Source organism: Caretta caretta, chromosome 13 (genome assembly GCF_965140235.1).
Source record: "Caretta caretta isolate rCarCar2 chromosome 13, rCarCar1.hap1, whole genome shotgun sequence".
NCBI lineage: Eukaryota > Metazoa > Chordata > Testudines > Cheloniidae > Caretta > Caretta caretta.
Genome location: NC_134218.1, coordinates 17,386,410 through 17,412,596, shown reverse-complemented (window position 1 = coordinate 17,412,596; position 26,187 = coordinate 17,386,410). Strand labels below are relative to the sequence as shown.

General features: G+C 44.1%; 1 protein-coding gene across 2 annotated transcripts in view; it reads right to left on the bottom strand.

Annotated features, from left to right (window-relative positions):
• The window catches only part of KCNB1 (potassium voltage-gated channel subfamily B member 1), a 201,805-nt gene that overhangs the window by 134,966 nt on the left and 40,652 nt on the right, over positions 1 to 26,187 (bottom strand). The gene's annotated exons all lie outside the window — the stretch shown is intronic.

The following is a 26,187-nucleotide window of genomic DNA, read 5'->3' as shown; positions in this document are numbered from 1 at the left end:
CTCCCCAGCAAAAGGTGAAATTGACAAGAGCCTTCCAGGCAGGCAGTCAAGCAAACCACAAAATTCTATGTCTGTTCTCCCAAAACAGAATTTTTCTGCAAACCCCTTCCTGCAAAAATCTTTGCATTTTTGACTTTTCATCCTGATTTGGGATGGAAAAATTCTCCAAACCATAATCTTTTTCAGAGGAATGGATTTCCATTTGCTATCCAGTTCTATTCAACACAAACAAATAAATGGGTTGTCCGGATAATTTTCGCTGCTGCAATGCATCACACCACATTATATCATCAAGCAATAGCCTAAAATGATGGGATGCACTAACACAACTTGTTTCATTGGTAAGTGACATAACATGACATAGCTTGCCGTGAAAGTACTACATCAGAAAGCTGATGCTTGAATAATAAAAAAAAAATACCATCTTCTTTCAAAAAAATACAAAAACAGAAAAAACCCCCAACAATCCTGACACTTAGCAGACAGCAAGGGGCACCTTGCCAATGCCTGGCCTCCAGTTCTGCAAGCACTGTCATTTACGCATTAGCGAAATCTCTTTATCAATTGTTGCACACAGTGCATAACCCTGTTATTAATGATGATAATGCACTAGAATTAGATGTGCCCTTCTTTGCAGCTTTTTTTTTTTTTTTTTTTTTTTACTATCGTGTATTTATAGCCTCCTTCAATCCAGATAAGGTGGCTGACAAAGCAGGATTGACTTGATTAGCATGTAAGTAAATGTAAGGGGACTGTTGCCCCCTTACTAACATTCAGTGGGGGTGTTTTAGTTTCTAGTTCCCAGTACTAAAAAGGGGGAAGGGTCAAAGGGGAATCAGGACCCTGAGACTGACAGCCCCCAGGTACAATGGGGAGAGGCCAATGCTCCAGGTCAGCCTGAATGACAGGGCGAGCAGGCTAATCAGGGAGTCAGGAGGCCAGGGAGGTCCCGTCCTCCCTGTAAGCTGGAATTGCCTGGGTCAGACAGAGTGGGGCCGAGCTAAGGAGAGAGTGGGGCCCAAGCTAAGCTGGGGAGCAGAGCTGGGCCAGATCCAGAGGGACCAGACCCTGTCCTGGGAGCAGAGCTGCAGCCCCAAAGCCAGAGGCACAGCCCAGAGAGAGCAGACTTCCCCTGGGAGCAGAGCTGCAGCAACCAGAGCCAGAGGGGCCAAAGAAGCAGCCCAGGGAGCTGGAGGCAGAGCAGTGCAGAGACCGAGTGGTGAAGCTGGGGCTGGAGCGGGCTGGAGCTGGGTGTGGTGAGCAGCTGGGGAGACCGAGGGGGACCCTGGGCAGCAGACCAGCACAGGGAGACGCCTCAGCCAAGAGGCTCTACAGGCCAGGCTTGGATCGTAATCCCGAAAGGGTGGGGGCAACACTGGGAAGAAGGGTCCTACCACTTAGAGCCTGAGAGCGTGTGGCCACCACTAAAGCAAGTGTCCAACCCACAGCATCCCTGCAGCACAGCCAGGGCCTGAGAAGAAGGCCTGGGACTTACAAGGAACAGACTGTGAACTGCCCTGACGTTCCAGAGACACTGTTTGTGATGTTCCCTGCCACAGAGCGGGGTGATGTGTTTCCTTTAACCTTTCCCATTTTCCTTATTCTTTTTAAATTTAATGGTTGATTAAATAACTTGCATTTGCTTTAACTTGTACGTAATGGTCAGTGGGTCAGAGAAGTGCCCAGTGCAGAGAGAGTACCCCGGAGTGGGGACACCCTAGACCCTGTCCTAGGTGACCACAGCAGGGTTGGGTGTCGAGCCCCCCAGGAATCGTGGGCCCAGCCTTGTTGGGGTTACGAGGACTCTGCCAGACAGGAGAGTGGAAGGGGAGTCCTCAAGGGCGGGGAGGCCACTGGGTAAAGGAAGTGGGAGCGAGGACTCAGATCCTTTCGCTAGCCCACTTCACCGGGGTAGTGCAGAAGCCAGGAAAGTTCCCCACAAGAGCGGGACTATTCCCCCGCTTACATAATGTCCAATTGCTGCTACTTGCTTGTCTGTTACGGTTAGTTTGGATGGGATTCCTGCCTACCTTTTCTATTGACATCTTGTTTGTTGCATTTACAGAAGAGCTAGGTGAGTAATGCAAACAAACTATTGCACCGGAATTTGAAAGAGAATATCAAGTTGCTTGTTTTTGCAACTCTTCCAGGTTCACTTTCCACAAAACTGTAACTGCTGAGCATCATAGTCTAATCTGAAGCCAAATCCATCGAAGTCGATCGAACTGAACCCATTTACATTGACAGAGAATTTGGCCCACGTATTACTACTATTGCTACTTTTTCTTTGGATAAATATTATCATTAGTTCCAAGTATCAGAGGGGCAGCCATGTTAGTCTGTATCCACAAAAATAACGAGGAGTCCGGTGGCACCTTCGAGACTGACAAATTTAGGTGGGCATAAACTTTTGTGGTTAGAAGAAGTGGGGTTTTTTACCCACTAAAGCTTATGCCCAAATAAATCTGTTAGTCTTTAAGGTGCCACCGGACTCCTCGTTGTTTTTGTCAATATCATTAGTTGGATATATTAGGATGTGTGGAGGTTCAGAATGAATCAGTACCCCAGAAATTCAGGTAACTGTACTATCCATTTTCTTTGGACAACAAAACTAAGCAAGAAATCTCATGAGAACAGGTTCTTGTCTCAGGATTTCCAGAACTGATTTGCTGCTTCTAGCTGGGCCACAGACAGCAGCAAGAACATCCTCCCACAGTATTTCAGCAGTTACAACAAAGACCTTCTCTACCCTGGAATTTTCAGTTTCTTTGTGGAATGGAAATGGCAGAGGCCAGTAAACAAACATTCACAAAAGTAAACGGAGCTTTCCTGACACTCTGCATAGCTCAAAAACTTGTCTCTTTCGCTCACAGAAGTTGGGTCAATACAAGATATTATCTTACCCAGCTTGTTACTCAAAAGTATACTCATTTTGGGTTTCACTTCAAGTGATGGCTGAAAGCATGGCCTGGTTTTGCATGTAGAGTTATGAAAATCTAGAGCACAATGTGTAGGAAGAAGATATACATGGAGGAAACACTATTCCACACCCTGTTGTACTCTAGAAACAGCGGATTGGCAAAGGAAGTATCTAACTGAGACTAACATGCCTTGGTTCTACTAAAAGTCGAGATAGAGTAGCTTTCAAGACTCCTGGCTCTCAAACCACAAGATCATGCTGTCTCTCAAGTAAATTAAATTATTTCTTGCCTGCTTAGGCATGATGCTTATTTGATCTAATCTGGGTGTACGGACTGATGAGAGACAGTCTGAAAAGGAAAACTAGCCCCTGCCTCAGCTGCTCCTTTGTAAGTGCTACCAAACATCAGAGAAAAAGGTTGACTTGCTGGAGCAAATGAGCAATCTTTTCAAGCCAGTTGTGCCTAATTCAGGGTTGGAGAGAGAGGGTAGGACACCAGTTCTGACTGTACTCTCCCCTCACTGCAGTGTGGAATGCAACTGCTTCTCAGTGGAACCTGCCAACTTGATTCTGACCTACAAAACCCTCCCTCTCCCAGTGGAAGGGAGGGGACGTTGAACTTTGCAGCCAACACCCTTGCTCATGAAGAAATGCTGCCTCAGCTGCTGGAACTGGCTCACTTTGCAGGGGTTCTGCTTGTTCCTTCTGGTTAGGTACCAGCAAGGGGTGACATTTGACATGCAAGACAAGTCACAACAAGTAAAGGGAGAGAGAAGGAGCGCAAGCTCCTGCAACTATATGTTTGCAATGTAACTGTGCAGTGCCCAGATACTGCAGCCACAGGCATTACAGATAAAGAGGTTCTAAACGGGTTATAGAAGTAATTGATCCTTTATGTTTGCAGAGGTTAAAATTGGGGTCTCCAGAATAAAATAAACAAACCCTCATCCAAACATGCTCTCCCAGTCTCCTGTCAATTAAAGTTATAGGGCTATTTTTAGCTCCCTCTGGCAGGGAAGCATACATCTTCTGGGTTTTGTTCTAAACAGTCACAGTCAGAAGTCTGAACTATGACAGCGAAAGGTACTCAGCAAGAAGCATGTAACTGGAGACATAATGTGAGAAATCCATGATACAGACTGCAAGGTAAAACTGAACATCAAATAAATCACCATCATCATCCCTGTAAGGCTTTTTAAAAAATGAGCAACAGCTCCATTCAAACCAAGCTAGAGTTAGCTGCTAAATGGCAGGACTGATTCTGGATATATCTATATCTCTGTGTGTGTGTGAGAGAGAGAGACATTTTTGCGTTCCCCACAGTTACAAAGTTTGGTTCTGGTGGTAAGATGGTACTATGGTAGCTACTTTGCCATTTATATATTGTACTCCTGTGGGGATTCTGCAGCCGTGTACAAGTGTTGAATTAATGTCCTCCACAGATTCCCCTTCCCCCTCGAAAAATTGAGTCTGACATGGAAGCTGCAATTATACCTTTCGCTCACCAGGGGCTCTCACAGGCTGGAGCAGCCAGCCCTCGAGAGGGAGGGGGCAAAGGGGGCCTTCCTCACAGTGCCCTGCCTGCAGGGCCAGGTGAGGAGGCACAGGATATGGTGGGGACGGAGAGAGTGGGACACATGGGACTGCTGGGTGGTGTCACAGACTGGGGCTCAAAAGGGCTAGTGGGAGGACAACATTGAGCCAGTGGCCGAATGTGAATGGGGGTGCAGAGCCACATGGAGATGGGGGAGAGAGGTGTAGGTACACATGGGGACATGGTCAGCTATGCTGGCTGTATGGTGAGTGGGGGTGCAGGGACACATGGAGATGGGGGAGAGAGGTGTAGGTACACATGGGGACATGGTCAGCTATGCTGGCTGTATGGTGAGTGGGGGTGCAGGGACACATGGAGATGGGGGAGAGAGGTGTAGGTACACATGGGGACATGGTCAGCTATGCTGGCTGTATGGTGAGTGGGGGTGCAGGGACACATGGAGATGGGGGAGAGAGGTGTAGGTACACATGGGGACATGGTCAGCTATGCTGGCTGTATGGTGAGTGGGGGTGCAGGGACACATGGAGATGGGGGAGAGAGGTGTAGGTACCCATGGGGACATGGTCAGCTATGCTGGCTGTATGGTGAGTGGGGGTGCAGAGCCACATGGAGATGGGGGAGAGAGGTGTAGGTACACATGGGGACATGGTCAGCTATGCTGGCTGTATGGTGAGTGGGGGTGCAGAGCCACATGGAGATGGGGGAGAGAGGTGTAGGTACACATGGGGACATGGTCAGCTATGCTGGCTGTATGGTGAGTGGGGGTGCAGGGACACATGGAGATGGGGGAGAGAGGTGTAGGTACACATGGGGACATGGTCAGCTATGCTGGCTGTATGGTGAGTGGGGGTGCAGAGCCACATGGAGATGGGGGAGAGAGGTGTAGGTACACATGGGGACATGGTCAGCTATGCTGGCTGTATGGTGAGTGGGGGTGCAGAGCCACATGGAGATGGGGGAGAGAGGTGTAGGTACACATGGGGACATGGTCAGCTATGCTGGCTGTATGGTGAGTGAGGGTGCAGGGACACATGGAGATAGGGGCAGATGTGCCTGACTGAATGGGAGAGACTAGGGATCAGCCAGGGTCTGCATGGGAGAGGCTCCCCAACTTCCTAACATAACAATGCCTCCCCGCCATAAAAACTGTTCCACACTTCTCCCACCCAAAACCAGCAACCCTCCAGGTTCACTTCCAGGCTCCTTTCCAGCAATCACTTCCCTCTCCCTCAGCTTCTCCATTACCTCTAACTCCCCCAAGCCTTTGCAGTGCTTCTGAGGGGTGCAGGAAATATATTTCTGTATTGTAGTTAAATGAATTATTACTCAAAGTTCTGTATTAATATGCCTAGTAAGGAATCTGTTTGTCAAAAAACATTTTTTTGGATTTTTCTTGTTGTCTCTATTGTTAGACATACTTGCTCACAAGTATTTTGAAATAAATTACCAAAATAATTGAAATTGGGATGATTATATTGTGTTATTTTGACAAATAAAATATTCAAAATTATAAATTATCGTGCACGGAATTTTTAACTTTTTGGCACAGAATTCCCCCAGAAGTAATTTAGGTGGCAATAAGCAAAAAGGGCTTGATTCTTGTTTACACTAAGGCCCCTTTAGACTGCCAGAGAGGTGCAAAGGGACTTTAAGGCCCAAGCTCTGAAGATCAACTGTCATGGTGACTTGTTACTCCTCTATCACCCTTGGAAAGGAGGAAACTGCTTGCTAGTTGCATGACACTCTGCATCCTAGCCTGACTAACTGGAGATTTGTTCTGTCATCCTGTATAGGCAACAAAGGGTTTTCCCCATACAGTTCGCAAATTAGCTGAGGCACTTGGTACAAAATAACTCTTAATAAGCTAGACCCTTGGTCTTCCTGGAATAGAAGGGGAATCAATGAGAATTGATTTTCTTTTTCTGTTTGAGCGCCAGGCTTTTGTCATGGCATTGGGACTGCCCAATGTGATGCTTGTTTTGTCTATCAAGACAACAGTCATTCTTTGTACTTTTTTATTTGAGAAACAGCCTAAGCATAGCTCATTTCAGACCAAAAATCCCCTTTCAGATCAAAATCTCACACATGGAAAGTGTAGGTCTTACAAAGCAGCTATTCTGCTCTGATCTTCCCTGGCCAGCTTCAGAGAAGGATGGCTTTACTGATAGTCAGACCATGATCTCGTAATGGTTTTGAACCACTGTGACTATTTTCATTCATTCATCTCAACAAAGCATACTAATTAACTGTGCACCGCTGCCTAAGAAACACACACGACTTCGCCAGTTGATTTCATCCTGGCCACCAGTTCCTTTTAAAAATTCTTCCCACCCTCAACCCCAGCCTTAAGAGGTTGGATCACTTTGGAAAACTCATTTTCCAAAATTAGGGCAAAAGTGGGGGTGACTCCTCTGAGTTCTTCATTCCCAGAAGCTATGGGATGAACCCATGAAAAATTAGACAGCCAGGCAGCCCAGGAGGGGAACAAAGGGTTAAGGTCAGTCTTTTCCTTTTTCCAGATATACAAAACTATATTAACAGTGCAGCTGGTCAGGAAATGGAATCTCCATTCCTTGGGAAATTCTGATATTTCAAAATTTGTTTTGGTTCCAAGTAGGAAAAAAAAAACCTGAAATTTTGAAATTTATCATGGAACAGAAATTCCAAAAAGTTTTGATTTGGAAACATCAAAATGTTTTGTTTTGATAAGGTAAAAATATTTCTTTTTGATAATGGTAATACAAAATATTACAATATCATAATTCTAGTATACAAATATAGTAAAATTAATATTTCAATATAATTTAAAAGTCTAAACAAAATTAATCAAAATCATAAGTCAAATTAAAAAACATTTTAACCTTATTGAAACATTTCAACATTATTGAAATAAGACAAGAAAGCTTAAACAATTTGCTTTGGGTATTTTCCTGCCAAAAATTTCAATGAAATAGACCTTTTCCCATGAAATGTGTCAATTTTGATTAAATTTGTGTTTTCCAACAGAAAACTGTTTCATCAAAAAAATTTCAACCAGCTCTGATAACTTGTTTCCTTACTGTCTCAGGTGGAAGAGATGAAGCAAAGTCTGGTCCAATGATTAGAGCTCTAGGATTTGGTTGGGAGACCTGAGAGCCATTGCCTACTCTGCCACAGACTTCTTATGTGACCTTGGCCAAGTCACTTAGTCTCACTGTGCCTCAATTCCCATCCATAAAACGGAGATGATAGTACTTATGAAGATAAAAGCAATTAATGATTGTAAGATCCTCAGCTAATATGTTGGTTAGGTTCAGATGACGAACCTAAAATCTCACCTTCCATATCTATCTAAGAAACAGGGCTTCCACAAGGACAACAGGTATTTACAAACTAACACCCCAGAGGACTACACCAGGGATTGCGCAGCAGGATCTCCGTCAATCCAGATTTCTCTCTTGATGAAGGTCAGTTTGCATCAAGCACACAAGAAATGTCGAGGTTCTTCTTTTTTCATGGAAATGTCATAAATTATGAAGATTCTGGGGGGAAAGTGGCCTGGAATGAGTGAGGTCATGAGCAACTCCACAGTGGTCTTCAGTACGTTCCTCACCCATTGTTTGCAATGGGAGTTGCTGGTGCTGAGCACTTCTGAGTACATGGCCTGAAGTGGAGATTTTTTTCATGAAACTTGGCAAATTATTTGTGGTCCCTATGGCAAAGCTCTAGGGAGGAACTGTCCAAAGCACTTAGCATTGGACAAACTCTGTTCCCATTGATGTTAATGGGGATTTTTACCACTGACTTCAATGGAAGGTTTTGAAAATCCCACAATAGCTTGTGCAGAACCACCCAGGTGCATAAACTGTGCCAGGCTGTGGACTCCAGCCTATATTTTAAATGTTCCATAACACCATTGTTTGGGATAGGCACTGGAGTTGTACCTTTCATGTTACATTTCAGCACTGAAGCCCTGCAGTGTAATACATCAGAAATTATGGATGCTGACACATCAGTATTTATCTCATAATGAAATTTATCAGATGAATCTCACTTTAAGTTAGAATGCAGACTCGCAGGCTTCACAGCAGGATTATATTATACAAAGGAAAGCACCAGCCAAAGAAGGTGTAATGTCACTTTCCCTCAATTAGAATTTTGTTAGCATCTCCATCTACAGATGGGCAATATTGTACTGTCAGCTGCATTCTGACACTCTGCAGTATTTTGAGAGGAACTATTTCCAACATTAATTTACATTGGAGGGAAAGACTAAGACCCATACTTGCAAAAGCAGCTTCTGCATTTGTGATGTCATTTCCCCCCATGCATTTATTTCTGAGCTAATGTAAATTTGATTTTGTGCATGCACAATCTGCATCTGCACATGCAAAGTAAACAGTTGGTAGTCTGACTTTATTAACTCAGATAAAACTCAGGGTGTGCAGATGTCTGCCTAGTTTGCACATATACATCTGGATACAAGGGTGCAAATCGCTTGTCTGCACATACATGGCAATACTTGTCTGCTTTATGCACATAACGCCGTGATTTGCACATGTATGTGGTTGTGTGCACACTGAACCATGTGCAGACATATATCCAATTGTGCACGTACAAAATAAATGCATCTTTGTATGTGCAGAAGTGCATGCCAGCCTAAACACTGAAAACAAAACCCAAACTCAAGACAGTTTTTTCAGATAAACTTTATTCTCTTTTCTCCTCCAGAATCTTTTCTCTTCCCCTTTCAGCAGGACTTGTGCCACTAACTCCCTTAGGTGCTTTTGAAAACCTCCCCCAAAAGGTTTAATATGATTGCACTGTATGACAGGGAGACGTTGCAGTAGTATACACAGGCTTAGAATGACTAGATTTTTGTTGGTAAATGTTTATTTGACTGTACGCACACAAAGTGATGAAAAAATATTTCTGTCAATAATAATCAAAATTTACAGATAGGCAAAGAAAGAAAAATCCTGGTACAGAACTTCTTAGAGTCTGATTTAAGGATATTTACTTCATATACTATTTTGACAAATTGTGTTTTAATGAAAAAAGAAAAGGAGTACTTGTGGCACCTTAGAGACTAACCAATTTATTTGAGCATGAGCTTTCGTGAGCTACAGCTCACTTCATCAGATGTTGTGAGCTGTAGCTCACGAAAGCTCATGCTCAAATAAATTGGTTAGTCTCTAAGGTGCCACAAGTACTCCTTTTCTTTTTGCGAATACAGACTAACACGGCTGTTCCTCTGAAACCTGTGTTTTAATGGTTATAAAACCTGTAACTTTTTGAATCTCAACATCTACTGTCATTAATTGACTTATCCCCTAAAAATTCCCCAAACTGTAAAAATGTAAATTGATAAAAAGTGAAAAAAATGATTAAAAAATAAATATTGGTAATATCTGTTGAAATTGTTTTAAAAAGATCAAATTCTGCCAAGCCTAAGTATATATCAGGATGCAAGCACAGACACAGAATGTTTGGGCAATGCACAGTTCCGTCTGTCTTACTACATGCTATTTTTATCCATTATGCTGGAGATCGAAAAAAAAAGATGATTTTTAAGGGACTTGCGGGAAAAGGATAAACTGGATGAATCTTTTTGTAAGTTTTGGGTAATTTCCAGAAGCCAAGCCCCTCTCTCCACAACCTTGGACACCCCACATCGCTTGTTCCCCCACGCCCTCACCCGATAAAAGGCTTCACATTGTAGCTATCTTTTGTGTTAGTTGTTTGTTTGCCTGTCACAAGCCACGAATCCCTTCTTCCATGGTTGGTGCTATCAGCGTGTCCCTGTGCTGCTTGCCATTTTTGGCAGTCAAGCCCAGAAATATGCATGAGACATAAATAATTCCTTTTTAGAATTTGGTCAAAAGGACACAGCACTGCCTCTTGCCAGAGGAACACTATAACTCAGGCCGAAAACTGCCGGCTCTGGGATGGGAGGGGGAAGACAATGAGTGAAGTTAACTGATCAACTTTAGGCTTTGGGAAACACAAAAGATACCCATTTTCTTCTAAAGCAGCTATGTGCTGATGTCTCCATATGTGGGTGTGGGTGAGAGACAAACACACACACACAACGCAAAGGGAAGCGCAATGATACCGTGAGGAATTATGCAAGGAATCTTGTATAATTCAGCATTAAAGTTAGGAGAGACATGGTTTACTGAATCACCGATTCTGCTCCCTTTCAGGTATGAATGGAGAGGAGAGAAAAATTGATCTGATTAACTCCCTGATTTTGCAAAACAAAACACTTTACAAATTATTATTATTATTCATTGTTATTGTGGAAGCACCTGCAAGCCCCTGTCATGGGCCAGACCCTATTGTGCTAAGAGCTGTACAAACACAGAACAAAAATATGGTCCCTACCCAAAAAGCTTACAGTCATCCATGTCAGATTTTTAGGATTCTCTGTCCTTCCCCACCACCTCATTGGAGTGTCTCTCAGAGTAGAGAAGAAATAGGAGTTGGCTGTAATGACGATATAGAAGATCCTTTATTGCGGCTGCTGGACCCAGAAATAGCCTGTGGTTTTCTTGGGTTCGCTAAGTAATCATAAGCCATGGCTGCCCAGTTTCACCAGACAGGCTGTCCCCTAAGCCCTGGTCCAAACAAGACAATTGTGGAAGAGAGTGCCAATTCCACTCTGTCTGCCAGAGCAGTGGGAAAGGGCTATGTGTTGGCCCTCCCTGCCCAAAGTCCAAGTAAGACTGGCCAATAAGATGACATACTGGTTCAATTCACATAGCTGCTTCATGCAGCAGGCAGATGCTCGTGGAATCAAGCTGGGTCAGGAGGTACAAAGACTCAGAGAAGTGTTATGCCATCCCTCCTAATAGCACCACAGCATGCTGCTCTGATCCCCCTCTGGTAGTGGCTGGGCCACAGATAGAGGTTGATGAGCCTGCTGCAGCCTGGGCTAAAAGAGATGAGTAATTTGGTCTAGGAAGAATGCATTTAGCTCCAGAGATCCAAGGTTCAGTTCCTACCGTTGACAGCCGACCCAAGGGCATGGCATTACAGACATGTCCCCACCTGTCACTTGCCTCTTTCTCAGAGGCCAGTCTGTGTCAGATGCAAGATCTGATGTGTTATAAAGCCGTTAAAAAATAAATGAGTGTGATTAGAAATCTGTACAGGATGTAGCATCTCTACAGCGTGGGCCAAGCAAGCGAAAGGACAGCCAGATTGCAGCACTGCCGCCCTCTACAGGTGAGATGCTGCCCTGATCAGTGCCAGGTTCACCTGTTCTTGAAATCTGTGATAGTGAAAGGTGCCTTTGTGGCATCAGAGCTAAAAGTTCCCTTTATATGCACAAGATGTGTATAGCTAGACCATATTGCCCATGTTGAAGGACCACTATTGGGCATGCAAGGCAAATTCAGTTTCCATGGTCCATTCAATCCTTACTCTCTCTGTTGCTACTGCCAACAAGGGGACAACTCAGCGTTGGCTCTGATGGGTATATTTTGATGTGGACACATGTCTATTAGGAAAATGAACTGAAGCCAGCTCATTTTTGATCCACATGATGATCTTGCTAAGGACTCTCAGGGTGGGATTTAAGATTGCTGTCCATCTCTGAATATGCAAGATAGTCCCAATTTCCATGGCTATACTCTAGGTCTAGCATACAGAACAACCAAAGAGTTCTGAATTCAGTTCTGTAGACACTATGAACTTGCTTGCACATGTCATAAGGGCTTGTCAATTCATGATAACAACACACCCCCACACAACATCACAACATTGTGCACTGATGCAATGTCATGATTTGAATGCACAACATTACAACACTCTGATTTCATCTTTGTGGACAAATAAGTAGCTAAGAATTCAATCTATATGAAGAGCTTGCTTGTCCAATGCCCAATGATGGAATTTCATGCATTTGCAACAGAGTTTTAGGGCTGGGGCAGTGTGGTTAAATACATTTGTAGAAAGCATTTGCGGTGGGATAACTCTGCTCCCACTGAAGTCAATTGATGTGTCATCATCCACTCCCATGGGAGCAGAAGTAGGTCAATGTTGAGTGCTTTGGAAAATCCCACCTTTCAAGTTATACTAAATGGAATCAGAGTGGATGCTGTGACCCTCAGAGCACCTCATTGCTCACTCACAAAGGGTTCACTATCATGTAACAGCAACTCTCAGGGTTTAAACTCAGCCAGAGCTGTCTGGAGCAGAGCTCCAATACATATTTTAACCCCCCTAAGGTTGAGGGTGGGGGGGGGGGTCTCCGGGAAATACTCTGAGAATTTAACCCCTGGCAACTCCTATCAGGCTTGACAAACTCACTATACCTAACACGTTGCTGTCATGGTATTTATCTATAAAAAATGTTGTGGATCAAATGAAAACGTATCATAATGGGGTTGTCATCATCAGTGTGTGACGTCTGTACGGGTAACAATTAAGAACTTGTATGTGTACACTGAAAAGGTGTTTAAACCAAGCAAACTAGGTAGGGTTGATGAACAATCAAAGGGATGTTGATTTACCTGCCTGCCTAGGTCTCCCGTGTACATTGACAATGGAAAAAGTCAACACAAAGCAAACTTTGCGTGCGTGTCAAGTCAACAGAATTTACAGAAGGTTGAGAAAAACCAGCCTAGGCAGCAGCATGGTCTCTGCACACCAGCAGGGGAGAAGACCTTTGTTTGGGGGCATATGTCACAAGAATACATTTCAGAGCTTTGCTTGACTATAAGAAGAAGGAGAAGGAACCCTCTGGGAAGACGCCTGGTGGAGGGGAATGATTCATGGAAAATCTGGATCCTGATTTGACTGAAAAAAAATCATCAAACTTTTCCAAAGGACTCTGAGGGTGAGAAAACTGCTGTAATCAAAAGATTGTCACTTGCTAGAGTCATGTTTTGCCTCTTAGAAGCGAGTTTTACTTTTGTTTCATTTGTAACCATATCTGTTTCTACTAACCTGGCTCAGTATCACTTGAATTTCTATCTTTGTTAACAACATTTTGTTTGTGTGATCATAAGTACATCTCACTGCTTTAGTATTAAGTAAAGTGGGCATCCTCAGCTGAGCTAACGGGCTGCTGTGTATACTATATCTCTTTGGAGAGGGCAGACTTCGTCATTTCTGTGAGTGTATGGACAGAGGGGCTGGTACTGCAGGGGAACGCTCCTCAATGCACCAGGATTTACGCTGGTAGGCAAAGTAAGGGCTGGTATAGTTCTGAAGTTTGTCTGGGGTGGCTAAGAGATGGAGCTGACAGGGAGCTGTCATTCACTTTAGCACCAGCAAATCTCCCTTTTGCTTAGGCAGAGGGGTATCAAGGTCACCCAAAGTTCTGGGTGCCCTGAGAAAGCCTCATAGATGCCCTGGTGAAAGTGTGGATTTGCCAGCTGAGATGCTGTTGCAGCCCACTCAGAAGGTAGAGAGCAATAGACCCTGAGCAACAACACAGCAGAGTCTGACAGTGTGCTGATTCCCAGCTGGTCAGGGGCCAAATCCAAGAGCTAAGAACAGCACAAGATGGAGAGAAATGAACCCAGGATATCTATTTCCAACCTGAAATGCACACAACTCCCATTCCCAGAACTGGTAGCCCCATTCAGTGTTTAAGGACACCAGGACTAGAAAGATCATGTTTGAGGCAGTCAGAGACATATGAGAAAATTGCCTAGTGGTGGGCCCCCTGTTGGATTAGGGACACTACTTCAGACTCAGTCAGCCCCTGCCTCCTGGCCCACTAGACAACTCTGCTGCTGGGTCTGTCTTGCCAAACACCAAACCACCCAGTCCCTCCCCTACCCCCGCTTTCAGATCCTTCATATACGACAATGCTGGTGTGACAAACTCATCCCCCCCAAACAACCTCCTCTTGTTTAAGAGGACACACTCCCAGGCAGTTTCCAAAAAAAAAGGAAGAAAAGGAAAAAAAGAATCCCAGGCTCCCTGTGTTATTGGGTTACAGCTGCTTAATTCACCAGTTCTGCCTTTCTTCCTTCCTAAAACACACAGACACACGAACGGAGCCAGCAAGGCAGTAGGCTGGCAGCGATAAATGATTCATGAGCAGGGTTCAGAGAGGCATTTGCGACACACAAGATTTCCTGCCCTCACCCACAAACAAGCAAGAGGGTTTGACCATCATGGTAATAGGGAAGATTTCTGTCACATACACATCCCCCTCCCCCTTCCCTTCCCTTTCCCTCTGCTGTTTCAGATACTCCAGGAATACTCCTTCTCGCTGGCAAGTGTCCAGAAAACCACCCCAAAGCCTCATCCATGCTTCTGGCTACAGACCCTGGAAACTTCATGTTGTTCCAAAGCGGCTTGGCGTAATGTCAGGCTGTGGAATAATCAGCCCTACGATATGGCACAAGTGACTCTGCCTCAAAGGGTATGGCGGCACTGCAATCACAGGGTGTGACTGCACACGTAGACATGCCTGAGCTAGCTTTAATCTCGCTAGCGCGTGGCGGCTTCAATGGCAGTGACGCTGCAGCCTGGCTGGCTCCTCCCTTGGGTGCCTCGCCCACGCTCAAGTCTGTGCTGTTGCAGCTTTGCTATTACTGGTACCCAAACTAGCTGGGTTAACACTAGCTCAGGTATGCCGACCCGTGCTGCATTCACACCTCCAGCTGCAAGGTAGACACACCCTGAGAAATGAATGCCCAGTGCAGTCCTCAGCACTGCGAATGCTTCCTTTATGCAAGTATTTATTTCAATTCCTGAGGTCATGTCTCAGAAAAAGCTTAAATGTCCTACTGGTGCCCTGAAAAAGCAGAGACTTGGGTTTTCAGTGTCATGGGACAGATCCTCAGCTAATGTAAATACGCACTGACTTCAATGGAGCACTGATGATTTACACCAACTGAGGAACAGGCCCATGTGTGCAAATGCCATGATTATGCAATAGCATTAAATACATTCGCTCCCTGCTACTAGCAAATGGCATGTCAGAACAACCCAGTACCGCTGCCTTTTCTTAAGGTTTCAAGGACACACATCCTATCCAATACCAGACACACCACTAACACATAAAAGCAAAAACATCTCTGTGTGTCTGATGTAAACACCGGGGTGAGACAGATGGCGTGGAAGTAACAGGGTTACTCTCATTGCGTCAAACTCACTGCGTGTGTTAACACGTGCAAGCCACTGAAATCAAAGGAGTTGCACCAGCAACTTGTTTGGCCCGTTCCCTGTCAAGGCCTCAAGGGGACTCTTTTACTTCCCGCCCGCCAGGCAGCTGTGTGTGGCGAATTTCAGATTCCCTGTGCCCGGAGGGGCTCTGAGCTGGTTGTTTGCTTGCTTTATGCGAACCAGCAATCAAGGTTTCTTTATGTTGCAGAAACACTATGAAGAAGAAGAAATGTGAAGTTAACTCACTGTAAAGAATGTATTTGCTATAGGGGCTGTTTTACCAAATAATGAGTGACTAAGGATGCCCCCGTAACCCCAGTAATTCATTGCCCCTTCACATTCACATTCAGTGCTTCCTTTTTTCACAGTAAGCTCCGTTAATCACTAGATATCAACTGAACTGACAACTTGCCTTAAATCATCCAATACAAATTACGCATGGAATGTACGCCACCCATTTAATAAACAATTAGTTAATAATTTAGCACCTCTTAGAATGGCAGAGCTCTCTCTAGATATGACTCTGCAGGGATGCTCAATGCGATCCTTTCAAAGCACCTTTTCACCTAATAGACCGTTGTTTCCCCTGGCTGTAGATTCCGGGCATGTGACATGTTTCTTTAAAGCAGGGGTTCTCATTGTACCGCGACCCCTTTCTGACCACAGAATTACTACACTCCTCAAGGAGGGAGGACTGAAGCCTGAGACCACCCAAGTCCCGCCTCCCAGATGGGGATCCAAAGCCTGAGGCCCACTGCCCTGGGCCGGGGTGTCAAGCCAAAGCCCAATGGCCTCAGCCCCAGGCAAGGGGCCTGTAATCTGAGCCCTGTTACCCAGGGCTGAAGCCCTCAAGCTTCAACTTTGGCCCCGGGCGGTAGGGCTCGGGCCCTAGCAAGTCTAAGGCCAGCCCTGGTGACCCCATTAAAACAGGGTTGTGACCCACTTTGGGATCCCGACCCACAGCTTGAGAACTGCTGGTTTAGCGGAACAGTGCCCCCTGTCTTAGTGCAGAGTGATGGCAGTGAGAAATTCTCAGTCTGCACTATGGACCTTTCCCCTTTTGAACTGGATACAAATTCAGGCAGAGACTGGCTGGTCATTGGCAGCTCTATAATCAGAAGTAGGCAGGGAGCTGAGAACCAACTGGGGTCTGTGTCCTGCAAATCCCACAAGATAGCAAACATGAAGGATATTTGTATTTTTCTTTTCGTTATTTTAATTATCCCTAGTCACAGCTCTCAACTCCCAGACTGGGAATCAGCTGCCATGGAAACCTTGCAAGTGCCCTTTTCTCATAGTTACTTCCTAAAACACAGTTGAAGATCATCTCCTAGCAGCTCAGCAAGAAATAATGATTCTGAAATTACCCTCCCGGTCACCGTGGAATTCTTTTTCTGGCTGCAATATTAACACAAATGGTTTAGAAACCTACTGTGAAGTGAATCAGCCACAAATGGTGATGGATACGAAAGGATAAGCATCCAGAAATGCAGATTTATACCATTATATTTTAATCCTGTACTGGGTTAACAGGATTCCATTAAGCAAATACAACCAAAGTGCAGGGTATTTCCTGGAACGGTGCTATTACTATTATAAAGCTCATAAGAAAAAAAGAATATAGAGCAGGTATATGGATTTTTAAAACAACAGTAATATCACACCTGGGTAGCCTCTTTCATTAAAGCATCACAAAGCACTTTACAACCTTCATTAAGCCTCAGGACACTCAGGTGAGGAAGGCAAATATTATACCTACGGGTAAACCAAGGCACCGAGAGATTATAGGCTAAATCATGCCTCCTAAGAGGCTGAGTTCCAATGGGGGGCAGAGAGGGGGAGTATTAAGCCTTTAAAAGCCTGAGGCCTCCTGGGTGCTTGTGGTCGCATGGATCAGTCAGAACATGTAGCAAACACACCGCCCATTCCCCACCTTGAAGTGGTTGGCGCTGCAGGCAGCCTCACTCCCTCCCCATTCTAAGGCATAATTTATCCCTAAGGGCCAGGGTTTCCAACGTGTTCAGGTGATTAAAGATGCAGGCAGGCATCCAGTGGGATTTTCAAAAGTGCCTAAGCAGGTTAGGTGCCTGAATCCTCTTAAAATCAATGGGATTCACCACCTGGGAGGGAGAGAAGAGGGTTCCTGTCCTTGCTCCAGAGTACAGATTCAAAGCTGGGTCTCTCACATCCCAGGTGAGTGCTCTAACCACTGGGCTACTGGGATGGCTGCCTTACACCCTTTTGTGCGACTCAAAATGTTTCATTTAGATAATGTCAAAACAGCTCATTTGGACACATCTGGGTTTTCCCTTTTTTAAATTTTTGCTAAAACCATTTGCCAGAAATGGAGATGAATTCACGGAATGTTTCGGTCAACCCAAATCTGCATTTTTTGGCAAAAAAGCTTCACCTGAAAAATTTCACTCGGCTCTCTTTTTGGGTATTTCACAGTCAAGAACAAAGCCAAGGTGCACATCCAAGGAGCTGTCTAACTACACTGCACAGAGATGGGTGATGGGACACTAAAATAAAGCAAGAGTCTCAGTGTTGCCAATTCTCATGAGTCTCAAGATAATTATTCGCAAAAAGAAAAGGAGTACTTGTGGCACCTTAGAGACTAACCAATTTATTTGAGCAAGCTTATGCTCAAATAAATTGGTTAGTCTCTAAGGTGCCACAAGTACTCCTTTTCTTTTTGCGAATACAGACTAACACGGCTGTTACTCTAAAAGATAATTATTGTTTTCCTTAAACTCCCATCTCCTGGAGTCAAAGTGGATATGTGATGATTCCAGCCTTCACTCTTAAAGAAAAAGTAAGTTTCTAGTTCTCGTCGTTGTGGTGAGAGCTTCAAAATGTGACCCCACTGCACCCTAAAGGCTCAAAAAGCAGAAGGCAAATAAAAATCTATTATTTTTACATAATCTCATGATTTTTGAACACTTGGGGTTGGCAATACCGCAAGACACAGAGCGATGATGTTTACCACCCGGCATAGTGTTATCTCCAGGTTTCTTTAATTTAGTTTTGCTTGGGAGGCTCCAAGACTTTTTTGCCATCTGTTTAGTTCACACTGGTTTGAAGAGAGGAGTAGAGTTTTACAAACTACCCAAGAAAAGTTTGTTTTAATGGGTGGATGGAAATAAAGGAGCAGTGAGAGGTGGAGGAGGGGGAAGCTAGTCAGTGAGGACACATGAATGAAGGTGCAGGAATGGAAAGAGGACATTAAAGGGGTGATGAGATGGGCACATCGGCAGAGAAGAGAGTTTGGAAGGGATCTGGAGACAGATTTTCTAAAAAGCTCATGATTCATTTAATTTTTCTTATTATCCCAGGTGTGTGGTGCAAGTATTTAAACAATTCTTCCCTGACCATTATGAGGAACTGTTGTATGGCAACAGTTAATCAGTTCTAGATATCTCCTTGTCATCTGCTGTTTTGTTCACTTGTTGTGCTTAGCTGATCTGTCTTTAATCATTTCCAATTATCTACCATTCAACCAACATGCCAGTTATAGACTTAAATTGCATAGCTCCTACCATTTTTTGTTGTTGCAAAGCCCTTTTGCTGTCAATCAGAAATGGTCCCTTGTTGTAAGATAACAACACTTAATTTGTCTATACAGAAGAAGAGACCTTGAATGCAGTTAGCATCTAATTACTGGGGAAATACAAGAAATGGGTAATATCTTCATCAAAATACTGTACAATGTGTTCAACATATAAAATAACCAAAGCTGAAAGCATGGCTTTGTCATACACTTTCCAAACGCTCAGCTCAATTCTATTATGTTCACATAACTCACCCTATGGGTGGAAAATCTGTGCATTCTCATTAATTTACTCAAGTACCAGGGTGATAGATGCATATAATAGATATATGTAAGGGAGGGACAGCATGTTCTATGGGTTAGAACAAAACACCAGGAGTCAGGAGACCTGGTTTTTGTTCCTGATTCTATCACGAGGTCTATTGTGTAAGTCAAAAGCCTTTGGCAAGTCACATGCACTCTCTGCACCTAAATTTCCCCATCTATGAAATAGGCATAATAAAAAGGCCTACAACAAAACTTTGCCCAAGTCTGGGTGCATAATTACAGTGATTGCAAGTACAAATTACCTAATCAATTAGCCATTTCTGCATGCAGTTATCCAATTTGCATGTACAATCAAGGTACGTAGTGTGTGCAAATTAGCAACGCAATTGGGTACCTAATTTTTCCGAAAATCTGGCTCTGAGTTTGTCTTGGAGATTATTGTCTGTAAACAGGGAGTGTCAAACTGGTTATATTTAAAAGCTCTCTGACTTTGCATTTCCCCCCTCTCATCTTTGTTGAGCTATACATGACCAGACTCATGTTGAACTCAGTAATGCTGCAAACTGCTTAAACTTAAAGGCTATATTTCTCTACTTGCCAACTTCCAAAAATGAAAGTACCGGCAATAAAGTGTCATTGGCAGCGGGATAGACAAGATTTCACTGCTGAGAAGACCTTAAAAGATGGTTTATTTTAACTAATTTGAGGTTTCCAGCTCAAAGAGAAGCAAAGATATTTTCCCCCTAAGTTCCCCCATCTGATGTTGCTTAAAAGAGGAGTCAGGGCTGTGTGAGGGAGCGTCTCCTGCTGAAACAGGAGAGCAGAGGAGGAGTATATAAAATGCTAGAATCTGAAGAAAAGCAGAACCCTTTTGTGAAAGAGTACAGAGTCAGGCAGATCAGGGAGGTCAGACCTCCCTCCCAGTGGAAATCAAGCCTTTGGAGATATTTAAGAGGATTCCATTGGCCTCTTCTCTATTCAATAAATTTTAAAAAAAAATCAACTTCCACCTTTTAAGCGGTGATGTCATTTCTTTTCTTTTCAGGACTAAAGTATCTTTTGCAGGTATCAGTTCTTAACTGATCATTTCCATAACTGAATATGTATGCACCAACACAAGGTGTGAACCAACCAATATGCATGAGTGGTATTTCCAAACAACCACCTGTCAATGTACAGCGACGGCTACATTACATTGAAGACCCTGTCTTTTAAATATGTTTCAGGTGTGCAAATGTGTGCCAAATCTGGGCACAGACTTACAACTGCAAATTTGGTGTGACAGCACATTCAAGTAGCTGATTATTGTCGTTTGTTCACTCCATTACCCAATTGGCATGCACAATTGATACTCAGATTCCATGGTGATGGGCAGCATAGGAACGCTTACAAATTAATAACATTGGGGTAAATGTGTGTACAAATGCAATGTACAACTGCATGCTCATTTTGCATGCACAATTGCTCGGGTAGACTCTTTACAAATCTGGCTCTGATGATTTAAAATAAACCAGCTATTACTATGTCAGAATTTGACTACGTTGCAGAATATGCAGAGTTGGTAGTACCAGGCTATACCAACCCTCTTCAAGCAACCACACTTCTGCCCATCCTCGTTATCTTGATGGCTTGCAGCTCAGCTCCATCTAATAATTTATGTTGACAAGTCCTAATTGGGTTTCAGATACGGTTTGATGTGGGTGGCAGCAGGAGGCTTTTGAAGGCCGGAAAGGTGCCATAGCTACAAAGCTGGCACTTCTCTCAGCAGGGGAGAGGCATGTCTAAGAAATCGTGCAGTGGCGAAAAGTTGCTTATTTGAAGAGACTCTGCTGTAAGTGGGAGAAAGAGATGGAACCATTAGAAGGCTTTGAAATTCAAACGTTTGTTGAAAGTGGAACCAAAGTTAAAGCTTCTAATCTAATTGAAAAACAAAACTGCTAAAGCTTTTCTCAGATTTATGGTTATTTGAAACCAACGCCAAATATTTTCTAAATTGCTGCTTTAATAAAGCCAAACAAAAGCCCTGCGTACAGATTTTACTGGAGAGAAGAAGTGATGTATTTGTAGTTTAACTTTCCCATTGTCTTTTATGGAGTGTGAGATATTCCCCTTTGGTCCAGTTCAGCTGGAATTTATTCAAAGCAGCAGTGCACCAGGTGGAAAAAAAAAGCCTTTTTGGATGTCAACACATTCAGCCTTCAGAATTCTTTGCCCACAGATTTACATACTTCTTTGATAACAATAAGACTGTCCAGTTATTCAATCTCTTCGCAAGTGTTTCTTGCTTAGAGTTTCTGTGGATAAAATGTCTTTTGGAAATGCACACAGAGTATGTCTATACAGAAGATGAAGGTATGACTAGCATGGATAGACATGCCATAGGATAGCTGTGATCTAGTTAGCACGAGTAACAATAGCAGTGTAGACGTCGTGGCATGGACTTCAGCGCTGTCTAGCTACCAGACTACGCATCCAGGGTTCCTGCCGGGCTTCTACTGGGGCAGCTAGCCTGCGCTGAAGCCCCTACCACCTCCTCTTCGCTACTGTTAAAAGAAAAGGAGGACCTGTGGCACTTTAGAGACTAACTAATAAATTGGTTAGTCTCTAAGGTGCCACAAGTCCTACTTTTCTTTTTGCGGATACAGACTAACACGGCTGCTACTCTGAAACCGTTCACTACTGTTGTTATTCATGTTAGCTAGATTGAAGGTAGAGCAGGTATGCCTACTCACACTGCAATCACACCTTTGTTTGCTGCCTAGACAAATCCACAGTCAGGATCTAAAATTTGGAAAGAAAAAAAACTTTTTAAAAAAATGTATTTCAAACATTAGGGTTTTAGGGCCAAATGAGATCTCGGCTCCCATTTAGTCATCTAAATGATTTTCAAAGGCACTCAGCATGAAGTAGTTCCCATTGCTGTCAACAAAAGCCATGGAGCATGGAACAATTTTGTCTCTTAATCTCTTTGGGATATTTCTCAAGTGTCTTCAGTTTATGGTGCCTTCCCCTGTCCAATTTTTTGGACATTTTGGGTGGAAAGGAAACAAACCACCATCACCATGTGGACCTGTTACTTCAGAAGTTTTACTCTCCAGTCAAGGGCAGAGAAGTCCTATCTAGAAGCAGATCTTTTCCCATCCCAGCTATTATGGGGCGAATGAGAAGGACAGTCAAAAGGTATGGAGCAATGAAATGCTCTGAAAATTGTTACATGTGGTTTCAGGAGTAAGTGGGTTGATTTCAACTTGGAAATACTGGTGGCCTCTTGCCAATGCTACATGAAAATTTGAAGTACATTTTAAAACCCTACCTTCCACTCATACATGGTCAAATTTGCACATTCACATAAATGTGCATATGACAGGCTGCATTTGCCTTTGGTACTGCATAGTGGGTAGGCCTAGGGTCATGACATCCTCTATGCTACTAGAAGATTCCCCTACCTCAGGGTAATCCTCTCATGGCTGGCCCCACCAGCTTTAATGTAACTTTGCAATAGTGGAATGGTATCAAGCAACCTAAATTCAGGACAGTATGTCTGGGCCATTACATGTATGTATCTCATTTCATGTCATTCAGAATTCACAGCAGAATGGCAAAACGTTATATGGAATGATGTTTAGGAATCAATAGTAATGGGATGAACATGGAATATCCTACAGGCTAACACTGTGAAGCTTTGCATTACATCTGGCCTATACGAGGACAACAGAAGTCTACCTTTCTTGTTACCAATTGGTGAGTGAGCATTACAGGTCTTCTTCCTCTGTGCTCGATCTGCAAAAGATACTGGTTAGGAGTTTCATAATGCGGAACCATAAGCCAAAAAGGTCCTGCCTTTGCCCCCTGATTGACACTTCTCTGCTGGTGGCAGTGTCATGGAGCTTTACAGATACAGAATTAAGATGAGGTCCTCATCCCGGGGCTCTTACAACCTAATTTATACACAAATCACACAGGGACAGATTCTGATTTCCTTACTAATGTCCAGTACCACTTTACTTCATTGACATCAGTAAGATCACTCATGGAGTAAGGTGCTATTCAACTTCAGAATCTGGCCCATAATTATTCTAAACACCAAATCATAAGGGTTTGGATTAGGAAGAAAAGTGGGAACAACTGGATGGCTCTTGATAGACCCTTTATAAAAGAAAATTGGCCTACTTAAGCTCACAGTCATTTGAGTTTTCATGTTATATTAATTTCTCTTTTAATTGTTTTCTTTCATAACACAGTAAGGTGCAGCAACACCAAGGTGGGGACCCCCCCCCAAGTGGGGAATAATGGTGTAAAAGTAGCCAAAATAAGGGAACGTGGAGGAAGGATTTGAAGGCAAGTGAGGTGCATGAGAGGACATCAGTTGTAGTTATTAGCTAATGATTGTTGGCCAATCCTAAAACGCTGCAAATATGGAATGAAAATGGAAACACTAATAAGTTTTGAGCACATAAGCACTGCTCTGATATTTGCTAACAAATGTAGTATTGCTAGGCTGTGACAATAGAGGGTCAAAAAATAGCTTTTTCTCCCGTCCTCAAGAAAAGTTTGACTTTTAGGTGAAAACTCATTCATGATTTTATAGACCTCTCTCATATCTCCCCTGAGTCGTCTCTTTTCCAAGCTGAAAGTCCCAGTCTTTTTAATCTCTCCTCATACAGAAGCTGTTCCATCCCCCAATCACTTTTGTTGCCCTTCTCTGGACTTTTTCCAATTCTAATATGTCTTTTTTTTTGAGATGGGGTAACCAGAACTGCATGCAGTATTCAAGATGTGGGTGTATCATGGGTTTATAGAGTAGAATTACGATATTTTTTGTCTGATGTATCCTATTCCTAATGGTTCCTAACATTCTGTTTGCTTTTTTCATTGCCACTGCACATTGGGCAGATGTTTTCAGAGAACTAACCACAACGACTCCAAGATCTCCTTCTTGATTTAGATCCCATTATTTCGTATGTATAGTTGGGATGATATTTTCCAATGGGCATTACTTTGCATTTATCAACTTTGAATTTCATCTGCCATTATGTTGCCCAGTCACAAAAGGAATTCTAGGAAGAGATGCTGTAAATATTACCAATTTATACAGCACTTCATTTTATCCACAAGATTCTCTCTTAGCAGAACTCATGACCACAACTAGCCTCTGCCTAACTCTCCATTAACGAGTAACAATTATGTACTCTCAGTTTTAGAGAGTCAAGTAATGAATATTTTATCTCCCTTTCCCTCTCATTAGATTGCAGCAGTTCTCAGGGCACATGTGAGAGGCAGCCTGTCTGCTGTATGGGGTAGCCAGGAGCCATGCCTCCTACCTGTGTAGGATCCCTCCCTTTTTCCAGTGATGAGCTGCCAAAATCTTAACAACTGGTTCCCTCCTCACCCCACAAGGGGGTCGTTGTCCACCCCTGCCCCCTGGGACTCCTACCCCATCCAACCCCCCACGTTCCTTGATGCCTCACCCAGGACCTCTGCCCCATCCACTGCCCTCCCCTGTCTGCCCCCAGAACTGGGCAGGAGGGTCTCGTGGGCCACCGTAGTAGGTGCCCACCCCACTCCTAAGAGCCAGAGGGACCTGCCAGGGGGCGAGGTGGGGAGTCCCGGTGGTGCTTACCTGGAGCAGCTCCCAGGAAGCATATGGCAGCATCCCTCTGGCTCCTAGGGGTGGAATAGCATAGCTAGGGGGGAGCAGGGGGAGTGGCCGCTCCCCCCACTGATCTCATCAAAAGTGGTGCCTTAGGCGCCGACTCCACGGGTGCTCCAGGGCTGGAACACCCACGGGGAAAATTTGGTGGGTGCAGAGCACCCACCAGCAGCTCCCCGCCCCGCACCCGGCCCCAGCTCACATCACCTCCACTCCACCTCCTCCCCTGAACGCACCGCCCCACTTGCTTCTCCGCCCCCCTCCCCAGTTGATAACTGGGCCTTCAATGTTTGTTTGTTAGTTAGTTATTTGGGACACAGCTTTGACTGTGTACTTTCTTCATATTATTTTTGTTGTGTAAAGAGCAAAAGACACAACAGATTTCATTGGGCCAAGTAAGGCCATCAGGATATAGCTCCTGGTGATAAATCATGCAACCAAAGCAAACAGATTGCACCAGGCATGGGAGAGTGGACAGCTAGCCAGAGACCTGTTTTGATGGGGAGACACCAAACTGTTCTCTATAGTAAAACACACTTAGAATCAGCCAGAGAACTGAAGTGTCAAAAGAGAAAAGTTACATACAAAATTCATGGAAAATCTGCTCTTTTAGGCCCAAATCATGAAGAACCCCAGTCTGAGAAGCTGAGCTATGCACAGGGGAGTTCCTTGGAGGTTGGGAGGAAGGAATCCTTCCCTGTAGGCCTCGGAGCAGCCGTAGAACCACTCCATAGATATTATTGCAGCCTCAAGGTATGTGCATTTACTTGCCGATTAATCGCTATAGTCCTGGATCCACTGGCCCTAGCTCCAGGCCTGCCCTGCTGCCAAGTACATGCTACACTGGAGGAGGTGGTTTCCACTAAACACAAGAAGTATGGATGCCCTGAATATATTCTGCAACACTGCGCCCTCTCCCCCACCCACTTTGCTGAGGGGAGGACCTTCCTCAGACATGGAGAATGGTGTGTGATTTGTCCTGTATACAGCTAGACAGACTGCTATAACTAGAAGTAACAAGCTCCTAGCCAGCATACTGAAGAACATTCAACAGTGAACAATCCTGAATTGGCTTGGCTTGGACAAACGAACCCCATAGGTTGTTTCAATTGCTAATTTCTCTGATACTTCAG